The sequence below is a fragment of the Clarias gariepinus genome, chromosome 1 (assembly GCF_024256425.1).
Source record: "Clarias gariepinus isolate MV-2021 ecotype Netherlands chromosome 1, CGAR_prim_01v2, whole genome shotgun sequence".
Classification (NCBI taxonomy): domain Eukaryota; kingdom Metazoa; phylum Chordata; class Actinopteri; order Siluriformes; family Clariidae; genus Clarias; species Clarias gariepinus.
This window is the reverse complement of record NC_071100.1, coordinates 4,582,773-4,592,805: the sequence shown is the minus strand read 5'-3', so window position 1 is coordinate 4,592,805 and position 10,033 is coordinate 4,582,773. Positions and strand designations below refer to the sequence as shown.

At 52.8% G+C, this 10,033-nt stretch overlaps 43 non-coding genes across 43 annotated transcripts; 11 read left to right on the top strand and 32 right to left on the bottom strand.

Moving 5' to 3' along the window:
- The first annotated feature begins 58 nt into the window (after positions 1–58).
- trnag-ucc (transfer RNA glycine (anticodon UCC)) lies at positions 59–130 on the top strand. The gene has a single exon. It is a non-coding gene; the product is annotated as a tRNA-Gly (tRNA).
- Positions 131–373: 243 nt separating this feature from the next.
- On the bottom strand, positions 374–446 carry trnav-cac (transfer RNA valine (anticodon CAC)). The gene has a single exon. It is a non-coding gene; the product is annotated as a tRNA-Val (tRNA).
- A 135-nt stretch (positions 447–581) lies between these two features.
- On the bottom strand, positions 582–654 carry trnav-aac (transfer RNA valine (anticodon AAC)). Its single transcript has one exon. It is a non-coding gene; the product is annotated as a tRNA-Val (tRNA).
- A 57-nt stretch (positions 655–711) lies between these two features.
- On the bottom strand, positions 712–784 carry trnav-uac (transfer RNA valine (anticodon UAC)). Its single transcript has one exon. It is a non-coding gene; the product is annotated as a tRNA-Val (tRNA).
- A 187-nt stretch (positions 785–971) lies between these two features.
- On the top strand, positions 972–1,043 carry trnag-ucc (transfer RNA glycine (anticodon UCC)). Its single transcript has one exon. It is a non-coding gene; the product is annotated as a tRNA-Gly (tRNA).
- A 243-nt stretch (positions 1,044–1,286) lies between these two features.
- trnav-cac (transfer RNA valine (anticodon CAC)) lies at positions 1,287–1,359 on the bottom strand. Its single transcript has one exon. It is a non-coding gene; the product is annotated as a tRNA-Val (tRNA).
- A 135-nt stretch (positions 1,360–1,494) lies between these two features.
- Positions 1,495–1,567, bottom strand: trnav-aac (transfer RNA valine (anticodon AAC)). Its single transcript has one exon. It is a non-coding gene; the product is annotated as a tRNA-Val (tRNA).
- An 84-nt stretch (positions 1,568–1,651) lies between these two features.
- trnav-uac (transfer RNA valine (anticodon UAC)) lies at positions 1,652–1,724 on the bottom strand. Its single transcript has one exon. It is a non-coding gene; the product is annotated as a tRNA-Val (tRNA).
- Positions 1,725–1,911: 187 nt separating this feature from the next.
- Positions 1,912–1,983, top strand: trnag-ucc (transfer RNA glycine (anticodon UCC)). The gene has a single exon. It is a non-coding gene; the product is annotated as a tRNA-Gly (tRNA).
- A 243-nt stretch (positions 1,984–2,226) lies between these two features.
- On the bottom strand, positions 2,227–2,299 carry trnav-cac (transfer RNA valine (anticodon CAC)). Its single transcript has one exon. It is a non-coding gene; the product is annotated as a tRNA-Val (tRNA).
- A 135-nt stretch (positions 2,300–2,434) lies between these two features.
- On the bottom strand, positions 2,435–2,507 carry trnav-aac (transfer RNA valine (anticodon AAC)). The gene has a single exon. It is a non-coding gene; the product is annotated as a tRNA-Val (tRNA).
- An 84-nt stretch (positions 2,508–2,591) lies between these two features.
- On the bottom strand, positions 2,592–2,664 carry trnav-uac (transfer RNA valine (anticodon UAC)). The gene has a single exon. It is a non-coding gene; the product is annotated as a tRNA-Val (tRNA).
- Positions 2,665–2,851: 187 nt separating this feature from the next.
- Positions 2,852–2,923, top strand: trnag-ucc (transfer RNA glycine (anticodon UCC)). Its single transcript has one exon. It is a non-coding gene; the product is annotated as a tRNA-Gly (tRNA).
- A 243-nt stretch (positions 2,924–3,166) lies between these two features.
- On the bottom strand, positions 3,167–3,239 carry trnav-cac (transfer RNA valine (anticodon CAC)). The gene has a single exon. It is a non-coding gene; the product is annotated as a tRNA-Val (tRNA).
- A 135-nt stretch (positions 3,240–3,374) lies between these two features.
- Positions 3,375–3,447, bottom strand: trnav-aac (transfer RNA valine (anticodon AAC)). Its single transcript has one exon. It is a non-coding gene; the product is annotated as a tRNA-Val (tRNA).
- Positions 3,448–3,531: 84 nt separating this feature from the next.
- Positions 3,532–3,604, bottom strand: trnav-uac (transfer RNA valine (anticodon UAC)). Its single transcript has one exon. It is a non-coding gene; the product is annotated as a tRNA-Val (tRNA).
- A 188-nt stretch (positions 3,605–3,792) lies between these two features.
- trnag-ucc (transfer RNA glycine (anticodon UCC)) lies at positions 3,793–3,864 on the top strand. The gene has a single exon. It is a non-coding gene; the product is annotated as a tRNA-Gly (tRNA).
- A 243-nt stretch (positions 3,865–4,107) lies between these two features.
- On the bottom strand, positions 4,108–4,180 carry trnav-cac (transfer RNA valine (anticodon CAC)). Its single transcript has one exon. It is a non-coding gene; the product is annotated as a tRNA-Val (tRNA).
- A 135-nt stretch (positions 4,181–4,315) lies between these two features.
- On the bottom strand, positions 4,316–4,388 carry trnav-aac (transfer RNA valine (anticodon AAC)). The gene has a single exon. It is a non-coding gene; the product is annotated as a tRNA-Val (tRNA).
- An 84-nt stretch (positions 4,389–4,472) lies between these two features.
- On the bottom strand, positions 4,473–4,545 carry trnav-uac (transfer RNA valine (anticodon UAC)). Its single transcript has one exon. It is a non-coding gene; the product is annotated as a tRNA-Val (tRNA).
- A 187-nt stretch (positions 4,546–4,732) lies between these two features.
- On the top strand, positions 4,733–4,804 carry trnag-ucc (transfer RNA glycine (anticodon UCC)). The gene has a single exon. It is a non-coding gene; the product is annotated as a tRNA-Gly (tRNA).
- Positions 4,805–5,047: 243 nt separating this feature from the next.
- On the bottom strand, positions 5,048–5,120 carry trnav-cac (transfer RNA valine (anticodon CAC)). Its single transcript has one exon. It is a non-coding gene; the product is annotated as a tRNA-Val (tRNA).
- A 135-nt stretch (positions 5,121–5,255) lies between these two features.
- trnav-aac (transfer RNA valine (anticodon AAC)) lies at positions 5,256–5,328 on the bottom strand. Its single transcript has one exon. It is a non-coding gene; the product is annotated as a tRNA-Val (tRNA).
- Positions 5,329–5,412: 84 nt separating this feature from the next.
- On the bottom strand, positions 5,413–5,485 carry trnav-uac (transfer RNA valine (anticodon UAC)). The gene has a single exon. It is a non-coding gene; the product is annotated as a tRNA-Val (tRNA).
- Positions 5,486–5,673: 188 nt separating this feature from the next.
- Positions 5,674–5,745, top strand: trnag-ucc (transfer RNA glycine (anticodon UCC)). The gene has a single exon. It is a non-coding gene; the product is annotated as a tRNA-Gly (tRNA).
- Positions 5,746–5,988: 243 nt separating this feature from the next.
- On the bottom strand, positions 5,989–6,061 carry trnav-cac (transfer RNA valine (anticodon CAC)). The gene has a single exon. It is a non-coding gene; the product is annotated as a tRNA-Val (tRNA).
- Positions 6,062–6,196: 135 nt separating this feature from the next.
- On the bottom strand, positions 6,197–6,269 carry trnav-aac (transfer RNA valine (anticodon AAC)). The gene has a single exon. It is a non-coding gene; the product is annotated as a tRNA-Val (tRNA).
- An 84-nt stretch (positions 6,270–6,353) lies between these two features.
- Positions 6,354–6,426, bottom strand: trnav-uac (transfer RNA valine (anticodon UAC)). Its single transcript has one exon. It is a non-coding gene; the product is annotated as a tRNA-Val (tRNA).
- A 187-nt stretch (positions 6,427–6,613) lies between these two features.
- trnag-ucc (transfer RNA glycine (anticodon UCC)) lies at positions 6,614–6,685 on the top strand. The gene has a single exon. It is a non-coding gene; the product is annotated as a tRNA-Gly (tRNA).
- A 231-nt stretch (positions 6,686–6,916) lies between these two features.
- trnav-cac (transfer RNA valine (anticodon CAC)) lies at positions 6,917–6,989 on the bottom strand. The gene has a single exon. It is a non-coding gene; the product is annotated as a tRNA-Val (tRNA).
- A 135-nt stretch (positions 6,990–7,124) lies between these two features.
- On the bottom strand, positions 7,125–7,197 carry trnav-aac (transfer RNA valine (anticodon AAC)). Its single transcript has one exon. It is a non-coding gene; the product is annotated as a tRNA-Val (tRNA).
- An 84-nt stretch (positions 7,198–7,281) lies between these two features.
- On the bottom strand, positions 7,282–7,354 carry trnav-uac (transfer RNA valine (anticodon UAC)). The gene has a single exon. It is a non-coding gene; the product is annotated as a tRNA-Val (tRNA).
- Positions 7,355–7,542: 188 nt separating this feature from the next.
- Positions 7,543–7,614, top strand: trnag-ucc (transfer RNA glycine (anticodon UCC)). The gene has a single exon. It is a non-coding gene; the product is annotated as a tRNA-Gly (tRNA).
- A 243-nt stretch (positions 7,615–7,857) lies between these two features.
- trnav-cac (transfer RNA valine (anticodon CAC)) lies at positions 7,858–7,930 on the bottom strand. Its single transcript has one exon. It is a non-coding gene; the product is annotated as a tRNA-Val (tRNA).
- A 135-nt stretch (positions 7,931–8,065) lies between these two features.
- trnav-aac (transfer RNA valine (anticodon AAC)) lies at positions 8,066–8,138 on the bottom strand. The gene has a single exon. It is a non-coding gene; the product is annotated as a tRNA-Val (tRNA).
- Positions 8,139–8,222: 84 nt separating this feature from the next.
- trnav-uac (transfer RNA valine (anticodon UAC)) lies at positions 8,223–8,295 on the bottom strand. Its single transcript has one exon. It is a non-coding gene; the product is annotated as a tRNA-Val (tRNA).
- Positions 8,296–8,482: 187 nt separating this feature from the next.
- Positions 8,483–8,554, top strand: trnag-ucc (transfer RNA glycine (anticodon UCC)). The gene has a single exon. It is a non-coding gene; the product is annotated as a tRNA-Gly (tRNA).
- A 243-nt stretch (positions 8,555–8,797) lies between these two features.
- trnav-cac (transfer RNA valine (anticodon CAC)) lies at positions 8,798–8,870 on the bottom strand. Its single transcript has one exon. It is a non-coding gene; the product is annotated as a tRNA-Val (tRNA).
- A 135-nt stretch (positions 8,871–9,005) lies between these two features.
- On the bottom strand, positions 9,006–9,078 carry trnav-aac (transfer RNA valine (anticodon AAC)). The gene has a single exon. It is a non-coding gene; the product is annotated as a tRNA-Val (tRNA).
- Positions 9,079–9,162: 84 nt separating this feature from the next.
- Positions 9,163–9,235, bottom strand: trnav-uac (transfer RNA valine (anticodon UAC)). The gene has a single exon. It is a non-coding gene; the product is annotated as a tRNA-Val (tRNA).
- Positions 9,236–9,422: 187 nt separating this feature from the next.
- trnag-ucc (transfer RNA glycine (anticodon UCC)) lies at positions 9,423–9,494 on the top strand. Its single transcript has one exon. It is a non-coding gene; the product is annotated as a tRNA-Gly (tRNA).
- Positions 9,495–9,737: 243 nt separating this feature from the next.
- trnav-cac (transfer RNA valine (anticodon CAC)) lies at positions 9,738–9,810 on the bottom strand. The gene has a single exon. It is a non-coding gene; the product is annotated as a tRNA-Val (tRNA).
- A 135-nt stretch (positions 9,811–9,945) lies between these two features.
- Positions 9,946–10,018, bottom strand: trnav-aac (transfer RNA valine (anticodon AAC)). Its single transcript has one exon. It is a non-coding gene; the product is annotated as a tRNA-Val (tRNA).
- Between the last annotated feature and the right edge of the window lie 15 nt (positions 10,019–10,033).

Below are 10,033 nucleotides of genomic sequence, written 5' to 3'. Positions count from 1 at the left end.
GGGGACAATAAAGATCGCGGCTAAAAATGGGCTCATTCGCGCGGTTACCTCAACCGTGGCGTTGGTGGTATAGTGGTGAGCATAGCTGCCTTCCAAGCAGTTGACCCGGGTTCGATTCCCGGCCAACGCATGCCCTTTTAAGTTGAATGTTCAGGTGCGCGCCATGTAAGAGTCCCATGACAGTCAGCCCACAAAGACACCAGTGTAGCCAACAGAGTATTCCATGTCTTATCTTTAATTAACAACCATGTCTGAATGTTGATTGATGTGAGATGAGCTCATATTTGCAGAGGATACTGTCTTCCAAGGTTTCTGAAGGTCTGCAGTGATGAGAACATGAGGTCCATAGAGGCAAAGGCCAAAAACCTCAGCATGTTTCTGCCCGGTTTCGAACCGGGGACATTTCGCGTGTGAGGCGAACGTGATAACCGCTACACTACAGAAACCACGGGCAGGTTGGCCGCTCGCTGCCACCTGGGGTGTGGGAAACAGGAACTCTGGCGAGAAGAACCACTCTAGCAGGCACCAGCCTTTCCGACCGATGACGGCTGGATGCCTATTGGAGGACAGGTCAAAAGCAGTGTTTCTGCCTGGTTTCGAACCAGGGACCTTTCGCGTGTTAGGCGAACGCGATAACCACTACACTACAGAAACCACAACGCTCTGACCGGCGAAACCACAACGCGCTGACCGGAACGAAGAAAGGAGCGCTGTTCCTACCCGGCTTCGATCCGGGGACCTTTCGCGTGTAAGGCGAACGTGATAACCACTACACTACAGAAACCACCCCGGGTGAGGCTCTTTTGATGTCGGCCTGTCATCTGCACGTGCGGGAAACGGCGCTCCCACCCAGAGCCTTCAATCCACATGAAGTCGAATAAGAAAACGTTGATTCGGAGTTGCCTGGCATCGAGGGGACAATAAAGATCGCGGCTAAAAATGGGCTCATTCGCGCGGTTACCTCAACCGTGGCGTTGGTGGTATAGTGGTGAGCATAGCTGCCTTCCAAGCAGTTGACCCGGGTTCGATTCCCGGCCAACGCATGCCCTTTTAAGTTGAATGTTCAGGTGCGCGCCATGTAAGAGTCCCATGACAGTCAGCCCACAAAGACACCAGTGTAGCCAACAGAGTATTCCATGTCTTATCTTTAATTAACAACCATGTCTGAATGTTGATTGATGTGAGATGAGCTCATATTTGCAGAGGATACTGTCTTCCAAGGTTTCTGAAGGTCTGCAGTGATGAGAACATGAGGTCCATAGAGGCAAAGGCCAAAAACCTCAGCATGTTTCTGCCCGGTTTCGAACCGGGGACCTTTCGCGTGTGAGGCGAACGTGATAACCGCTACACTACAGAAACCACGGGCGGGTTGGCCGCTCGCTGCCACCTGGGGTGTGGGAAACAGGAACTCTGGCGAGAAGAACCACTCTAGCAGGCACCAGCCTTTCCGACCGATGACGGCTGGATGCCTATTGGAGGACAGGTCAAAAGCAGTGTTTCTGCCTGGTTTCGAACCAGGGACCTTTCGCGTGTTAGGCGAACGCGATAACCACTACACTACAGAAACCACAACGCTCAGCACCGGACTTCAGGCGTCTTTTCGGCGTCAAAGTTTTTCTTGACGCGCTGACCGGAACGAAGAAAGGAGCGCTGTTCCTACCCGGCTTCGATCCGGGGACCTTTCGCGTGTAAGGCGAACGCGATAACCACTACACTACAGAAACCACCCCGGGTGAGGCTCTTTTGATGTCGGCCTGTCATCTGCACGTGCGGGAAACGGCGCTCCCACCCAGAGCCTTCAATCCACATGAAGTCGAATAAGAAAACGTTGATTCGGAGTTGCCTGGCATCGAGGGGACAATAAAGATCGCGGCTAAAAATGGGCTCATTCGCGCGGTTACCTCAACCGTGGCGTTGGTGGTATAGTGGTGAGCATAGCTGCCTTCCAAGCAGTTGACCCGGGTTCGATTCCCGGCCAACGCATGCCCTTTTAAGTTGAATGTTCAGGTGCGCGCCATGTAAGAGTCCCATGACAGTCAGCCCACAAAGACACCAGTGTAGCCAACAGAGTATTCCATGTCTTATCTTTAATTAACAACCATGTCTGAATGTTGATTGATGTGAGATGAGCTCATATTTGCAGAGGATACTGTCTTCCAAGGTTTCTGAAGGTCTGCAGTGATGAGAACATGAGGTCCATAGAGGCAAAGGCCAAAAACCTCAGCATGTTTCTGCCCGGTTTCGAACCGGGGACCTTTCGCGTGTGAGGCAAACGTGATAACCGCTACACTACAGAAACCACGGGCGGGTTGGCCGCTCGCTGCCACCTGGGGTGTGGGAAACAGGAACTCTGGCGAGAAGAACAACTCTAGCAGGCACCAGCCTTTCCGACCGATGACGGCTGGATGCCTATTGGAGGACAGGTCAAAAGCAGTGTTTCTGCCTGGTTTCGAACCAGGGACCTTTCGCGTGTTAGGCGAACGCGATAACCACTACACTACAGAAACCACAACGCTCAGCACCGGACTTCAGGCGTCTTTTCGGCGTCAAAGTTTTTCTTGACGCGCTGACCGGAACGAAGAAAGGAGCGCTGTTCCTACCCGGCTTCGATCCGGGGACCTTTCGCGTGTAAGGCGAACGCGATAACCACTACACTACAGAAACCACCCCGGGTGAGGCTCTTTTGATGTCGGCCTGTCATCTGCACGTGCGGGAAACGGCGCTCCCACCCAGAGCCTTCAATCCACATGAAGTCGAATAAGAAAACGTTGATTCGGAGTTGCCTGGCATCGAGGGGACAATAAAGATCGCGGCTAAAAATGGGCTCATTCGCGCGGTTACCTCAACCGTGGCGTTGGTGGTATAGTGGTGAGCATAGCTGCCTTCCAAGCAGTTGACCCGGGTTCGATTCCCGGCCAACGCATGCCCTTTTAAGTTGAATGTTCAGGTGCGCGCCATGTAAGAGTCCCATGACAGTCAGCCCACAAAGACACCAGTGTAGCCAACAGAGTATTCCATGTCTTATCTTTAATTAACAACCATGTCTGAATGTTGATTGATGTGAGATGAGCTCATATTTGCAGAGGATACTGTCTTCCAAGGTTTCTGAAGGTCTGCAGTGATGAGAACATGAGGTCCATAGAGGCAAAGGCCAAAAACCTCAGCATGTTTCTGCCCGGTTTCGAACCGGGGACCTTTCGCGTGTGAGGCGAACGTGATAACCGCTACACTACAGAAACCACGGGCAGGTTGGCCGCTCGCTGCCACCTGGGGTGTGGGAAACAGGAACTCTGGCGAGAAGAACCACTCTAGCAGGCACCAGCCTTTCCGACCGATGACGGCTGGATGCCTATTGGAGGACAGGTCAAAAGCAGTGTTTCTGCCTGGTTTCGAACCAGGGACCTTTCGCGTGTTAGGCGAACGCGATAACCACTACACTACAGAAACCACAACGCTCAGCACCGGACTTCAGGCGTCTTTTCGGCGTCAAAGTTTTTCTTGACGCGCTGACCGGAACGAAGAAAGGAGCGCTGTTCCTACCCGGCTTCGATCCGGGGACCTTTCGCGTGTAAGGCGAACGCGATAACCACTACACTACAGAAACCACCCCCGGGTGAGGCTCTTTTGATGTCGGCCTGTCATCTGCACGTGCGGGAAACGGCGCTCCCACCCAGAGCCTTCAATCCACATGAAGTCGAATAAGAAAACGTTGATTCGGAGTTGCCTGGCATCGAGGGGACAATAAAGATCGCGGCTAAAAATGGGCTCATTCGCGCGGTTACCTCAACCGTGGCGTTGGTGGTATAGTGGTGAGCATAGCTGCCTTCCAAGCAGTTGACCCGGGTTCGATTCCCGGCCAACGCATGCCCTTTTAAGTTGAATGTTCAGGTGCGCGCCATGTAAGAGTCCCATGACAGTCAGCCCACAAAGACACCAGTGTAGCCAACAGAGTATTCCATGTCTTATCTTTAATTAACAACCATGTCTGAATGTTGATTGATGTGAGATGAGCTCATATTTGCAGAGGATACTGTCTTCCAAGGTTTCTGAAGGTCTGCAGTGATGAGAACATGAGGTCCATAGAGGCAAAGGCCAAAAACCTCAGCATGTTTCTGCCCGGTTTCGAACCGGGGACCTTTCGCGTGTGAGGCGAACGTGATAACCGCTACACTACAGAAACCACGGGCGGGTTGGCCGCTCGCTGCCACCTGGGGTGTGGGAAACAGGAACTCTGGCGAGAAGAACAACTCTAGCAGGCACCAGCCTTTCCGACCGATGACGGCTGGATGCCTATTGGAGGACAGGTCAAAAGCAGTGTTTCTGCCTGGTTTCGAACCAGGGACCTTTCGCGTGTTAGGCGAACGCGATAACCACTACACTACAGAAACCACAACGCTCAGCACCGGACTTCAGGCGTCTTTTCGGCGTCAAAGTTTTTCTTGACGCGCTGACCGGAACGAAGAAAGGAGCGCTGTTCCTACCCGGCTTCGATCCGGGGACCTTTCGCGTGTAAGGCGAACGCGATAACCACTACACTACAGAAACCACCCCGGGTGAGGCTCTTTTGATGTCGGCCTGTCATCTGCACGTGCGGGAAACGGCGCTCCCACCCAGAGCCTTCAATCCACATGAAGTCGAATAAGAAAACGTTGATTCGGAGTTGCCTGGCATCGAGGGGACAATAAAGATCGCGGCTAAAAATGGGCTCATTCGCGCGGTTACCTCAACCGTGGCGTTGGTGGTATAGTGGTGAGCATAGCTGCCTTCCAAGCAGTTGACCCGGGTTCGATTCCCGGCCAACGCATGCCCTTTTAAGTTGAATGTTCAGGTGCGCGCCATGTAAGAGTCCCATGACAGTCAGCCCACAAAGACACCAGTGTAGCCAACAGAGTATTCCATGTCTTATCTTTAATTAACAACCATGTCTGAATGTTGATTGATGTGAGATGAGCTCATATTTGCAGAGGATACTGTCTTCCAAGGTTTCTGAAGGTCTGCAGTGATGAGAACATGAGGTCCATAGAGGCAAAGGCCAAAAACCTCAGCATGTTTCTGCCCGGTTTCGAACCGGGGACCTTTCGCGTGTGAGGCGAACGTGATAACCGCTACACTACAGAAACCACGGGCAGGTTGGCCGCTCGCTGCCACCTGGGGTGTGGGAAACAGGAACTCTGGCGAGAAGAACCACTCTAGCAGGCACCAGCCTTTCCGACCGATGACGGCTGGATGCCTATTGGAGGACAGGTCAAAAGCAGTGTTTCTGCCTGGTTTCGAACCAGGGACCTTTCGCGTGTTAGGCGAACGCGATAACCACTACACTACAGAAACCACAACGCTCAGCACCGGACTTCAGGCGTCTTTTCGGCGTCAAAGTTTTTCTTGACGCGCTGACCGGAACGAAGAAAGGAGCGCTGTTCCTACCCGGCTTCGATCCGGGGACCTTTCGCGTGTAAGGCGAACGCGATAACCACTACACTACAGAAACCACCCCCGGGTGAGGCTCTTTTGATGTCGGCCTGTCATCTGCACGTGCGGGAAACGGCGCTCCCACCCAGAGCCTTCAATCCACATGAAGTCGAATAAGAAAACGTTGATTCGGAGTTGCCTGGCATCGAGGGGACAATAAAGATCGCGGCTAAAAATGGGCTCATTCGCGCGGTTACCTCAACCGTGGCGTTGGTGGTATAGTGGTGAGCATAGCTGCCTTCCAAGCAGTTGACCCGGGTTCGATTCCCGGCCAACGCATGCCCTTTTAAGTTGAATGTTCAGGTGCGCGCCATGTAAGAGTCCCATGACAGTCAGCCCACAAAGACACCAGTGTAGCCAACAGAGTATTCCATGTCTTATCTTTAATTAACAACCATGTCTGAATGTTGATTGATGTGAGATGAGCTTATATTTGCAGAGGATACTGTCTTCCAAGGTTTCTGAAGGTCTGCAGTGATGAGAACATGAGGTCCATAGAGGCAAAGGCCAAAAACCTCAGCATGTTTCTGCCCGGTTTCGAACCGGGGACCTTTCGCGTGTGAGGCGAACGTGATAACCGCTACACTACAGAAACCACGGGCGGGTTGGCCGCTCGCTGCCACCTGGGGTGTGGGAAACAGGAACTCTGGCGAGAAGAACAACTCTAGCAGGCACCAGCCTTTCCGACCGATGACGGCTGGATGCCTATTGGAGGACAGGTCAAAAGCAGTGTTTCTGCCTGGTTTCGAACCAGGGACCTTTCGCGTGTTAGGCGAACGCGATAACCACTACACTACAGAAACCACAACGCTCAGCACCGGACTTCAGGCGTCTTTTCGGCGTCAAAGTTTTTCTTGACGCGCTGACCGGAACGAAGAAAGGAGCGCTGTTCCTACCCGGCTTCGATCCGGGGACCTTTCGCGTGTAAGGCGAACGTGATAACCACTACACTACAGAAACCACCCCGGGTGAGGCTCTTTTGATGTCGGCCTGTCATCTGCACGTGCGGGAAACGGCGCTCCCACCCAGAGCCTTCAATCCACATGAAGTCGAATAAGAAAACGTTGATTCGGAGTTGCCTGGCATCGAGGGGACAATAAAGATCGCGGCTAAAAATGGGCTCATTCGCGCGGTTACCTCAACCGTGGCGTTGGTGGTATAGTGATGAGCATAGCTGCCTTCCAAGCAGTTGACCCGGGTTCGATTCCCGGCCAACGCATGCCCTTTTAAGTTGAATGTTCAGGTGCGCGCCATGTAAGAGTCCCATGACAGTCAGCCCACAAAGACACCAGTGTATTCCATGTCTTATCTTTAATTAACAACCATGTCTGAATGTTGATTGATGTGAGATGAGCTCATATTTGCAGAGGATACTGTCTTCCAAGGTTTCTGAAGGTCTGCAGTGATGAGAACATGAGGTCCATAGAGGCAAAGGCCAAAAACCTCAGCATGTTTCTGCCCGGTTTCGAACCGGGGACCTTTCGCGTGTGAGGCGAACGTGATAACCGCTACACTACAGAAACCACGGGCAGGTTGGCCGCTCGCTGCCACCTGGGGTGTGGGAAACAGGAACTCTGGCGAGAAGAACCACTCTAGCAGGCACCAGCCTTTCCGACCGATGACGGCTGGATGCCTATTGGAGGACAGGTCAAAAGCAGTGTTTCTGCCTGGTTTCGAACCAGGGACCTTTCGCGTGTTAGGCAAACGCGATAACCACTACACTACAGAAACCACAACGCTCAGCACCGGACTTCAGGCGTCTTTTCGGCATCAAAGTTTTTCTTGACGCGCTGACCGGAACGAAGAAAGGAGCGCTGTTCCTACCCGGCTTCGATCCGGGGACCTTTCGCGTGTAAGGCGAACGCGATAACCACTACACTACAGAAACCACCCCCGGGTGAGGCTCTTTTGATGTCGGCCTGTCATCTGCACGTGCGGGAAACGGCGCTCCCACCCAGAGCCTTCAATCCACATGAAGTCGAATAAGAAAACGTTGATTCGGAGTTGCCTGGCATCGAGGGGACAATAAAGATCGCGGCTAAAAATGGGCTCATTCGCGCGGTTACCTCAACCGTGGCGTTGGTGGTATAGTGGTGAGCATAGCTGCCTTCCAAGCAGTTGACCCGGGTTCGATTCCCGGCCAACGCATGCCCTTTTAAGTTGAATGTTCAGGTGCGCGCCATGTAAGAGTCCCATGACAGTCAGCCCACAAAGACACCAGTGTAGCCAACAGAGTATTCCATGTCTTATCTTTAATTAACAACCATGTCTGAATGTTGATTGATGTGAGATGAGCTCATATTTGCAGAGGATACTGTCTTCCAAGGTTTCTGAAGGTCTGCAGTGATGAGAACATGAGGTCCATAGAGGCAAAGGCCAAAAACCTCAGCATGTTTCTGCCCGGTTTCGAACCGGGGACCTTTCACGTGTGAGGCGAACGTGATAACCGCTACACTACAGAAACCACGGGCGGGTTGGCCGCTCGCTGCCACCTGGGGTGTGGGAAACAGGAACTCTGGCGAGAAGAACAACTCTAGCAGGCACCAGCCTTTCCGACCGATGACGGCTGGATGCCTATTGGAGGACAGGTCAAAAGCAGTGTTTCTGCCTGGTTTCGAACCAGGGACCTTTCGCGTGTTAGGCGAACGCGATAACCACTACACTACAGAAACCACAACGCTCAGCACCGGACTTCAGGCGTCTTTTCGGCGTCAAAGTTTTTCTTGACGCGCTGACCGGAACGAAGAAAGGAGCGCTGTTCCTACCCGGCTTCGATCCGGGGACCTTTCGCGTGTAAGGCGAACGCGATAACCACTACACTACAGAAACCACCCCGGGTGAGGCTCTTTTGATGTCGGCCTGTCATCTGCACGTGCGGGAAACGGCGCTCCCACCCAGAGCCTTCAATCCACATGAAGTCGAATAAGAAAACGTTGATTCGGAGTTGCCTGGCATCGAGGGGACAATAAAGATTGCGGCTAAAAATGGGCTCATTCGCGCGGTTACCTCAACCGTGGCGTTGGTGGTATAGTGGTGAGCATAGCTGCCTTCCAAGCAGTTGACCCGGGTTCGATTCCCGGCCAACGCATGCCCTTTTAAGTTGAATGTTCAGGTGCGCGCCATGTAAGAGTCCCATGACAGTCAGCCCACAAAGACACCAGTGTAGCCAACAGAGTATTCCATGTCTTATCTTTAATTAACAACCATGTCTGAATGTTGATTGATGTGAGATGAGCTCATATTTGCAGAGGATACTGTCTTCCAAGGTTTCTGAAGGTCTGCAGTGATGAGAACATGAGGTCCATAGAGGCAAAGGCCAAAAACCTCAGCATGTTTCTGCCCGGTTTCGAACCGGGGACCTTTCGCGTGTGAGGCGAACGTGATAACCGCTACACTACAGAAACCACGGGCGGGTTGGCCGCTCGCTGCCACCTGGGGTGTGGGAAACAGGAACTCTGGCGAGAAGAACCACTCTAGCAGGCACCAGCCTTTCCGACCGATGACGGCTGGATGCCTATTGGAGGACAGGTCAAAAGCAGTGTTTCTGCCTGGTTTCGAACCAGGGACCTTTCGCGTGTTAGGCGAACGTGATAACCACTACACTACAGAAACCACAACGCTCAGCACCGGACTTCAGGCGTCTTTTCGGCGTCAAAGTTTTTCTTGACGCGCTGACCGGAACGAAGAAAGGAGCGCTGTTCCTACACGGCTTCGATCCGGGGACCTTTCGCGTGTAAGGCGAACGTGATAACCACTACACTACAGAAACCACCCCGGGTGAGGCTCTTTTGATGTCGGCCTGTCATCTGCACGTGCGGGAAACGGCGCTCCCACCCAGAGCCTTCAATCCACATGAAGTCGAATAAGAAAACGTTGATTCGGAGTTGCCTGGCATCGAGGGGACAATAAAGATCGCGGCTAAAAATGGGCTCATTCGCGCGGTTACCTCAACCGTGGCGTTGGTGGTATAGTGGTGAGCATAGCTGCCTTCCAAGCAGTTGACCCGGGTTCGATTCCCGGCCAACGCATGCCCTTTTAAGTTGAATGTTCAGGTGCGCGCCATGTAAGAGTCCCATGACAGTCAGCCCACAAAGACACCAGTGTAGCCAACAGAGTATTCCATGTCTTATCTTTAATTAACAACCATGTCTGAATGTTGATTGATGTGAGATGAGCTCATATTTGCAGAGGATACTGTCTTCCAAGGTTTCTGAAGGTCTGCAGTGATGAGAACATGAGGTCCATAGAGGCAAAGGCCAAAAACCTCAGCATGTTTCTGCCCGGTTTCGAACCGGGGACCTTTCGCGTGTGAGGCGAACGTGATAACCGCTACACTACAGAAACCACGGGCGGGTTGGCCGCTCGCTGCCACCTGGGGTGTGGGAAACAGGAACTCTGGCGAGAAGAACAACTCTAGCAGGCACCAGCCTTTCCGACCGATGACGGCTGGATGCCTATTGGAGGACAGGTCAAAAGCAGTGTTTCTGCCTGGTTTCGAACCAGGGACCTTTCGCGTGTTAGGCGAACGCGATAACCACTACACTACAGAAACCACAACGCTCAGCAC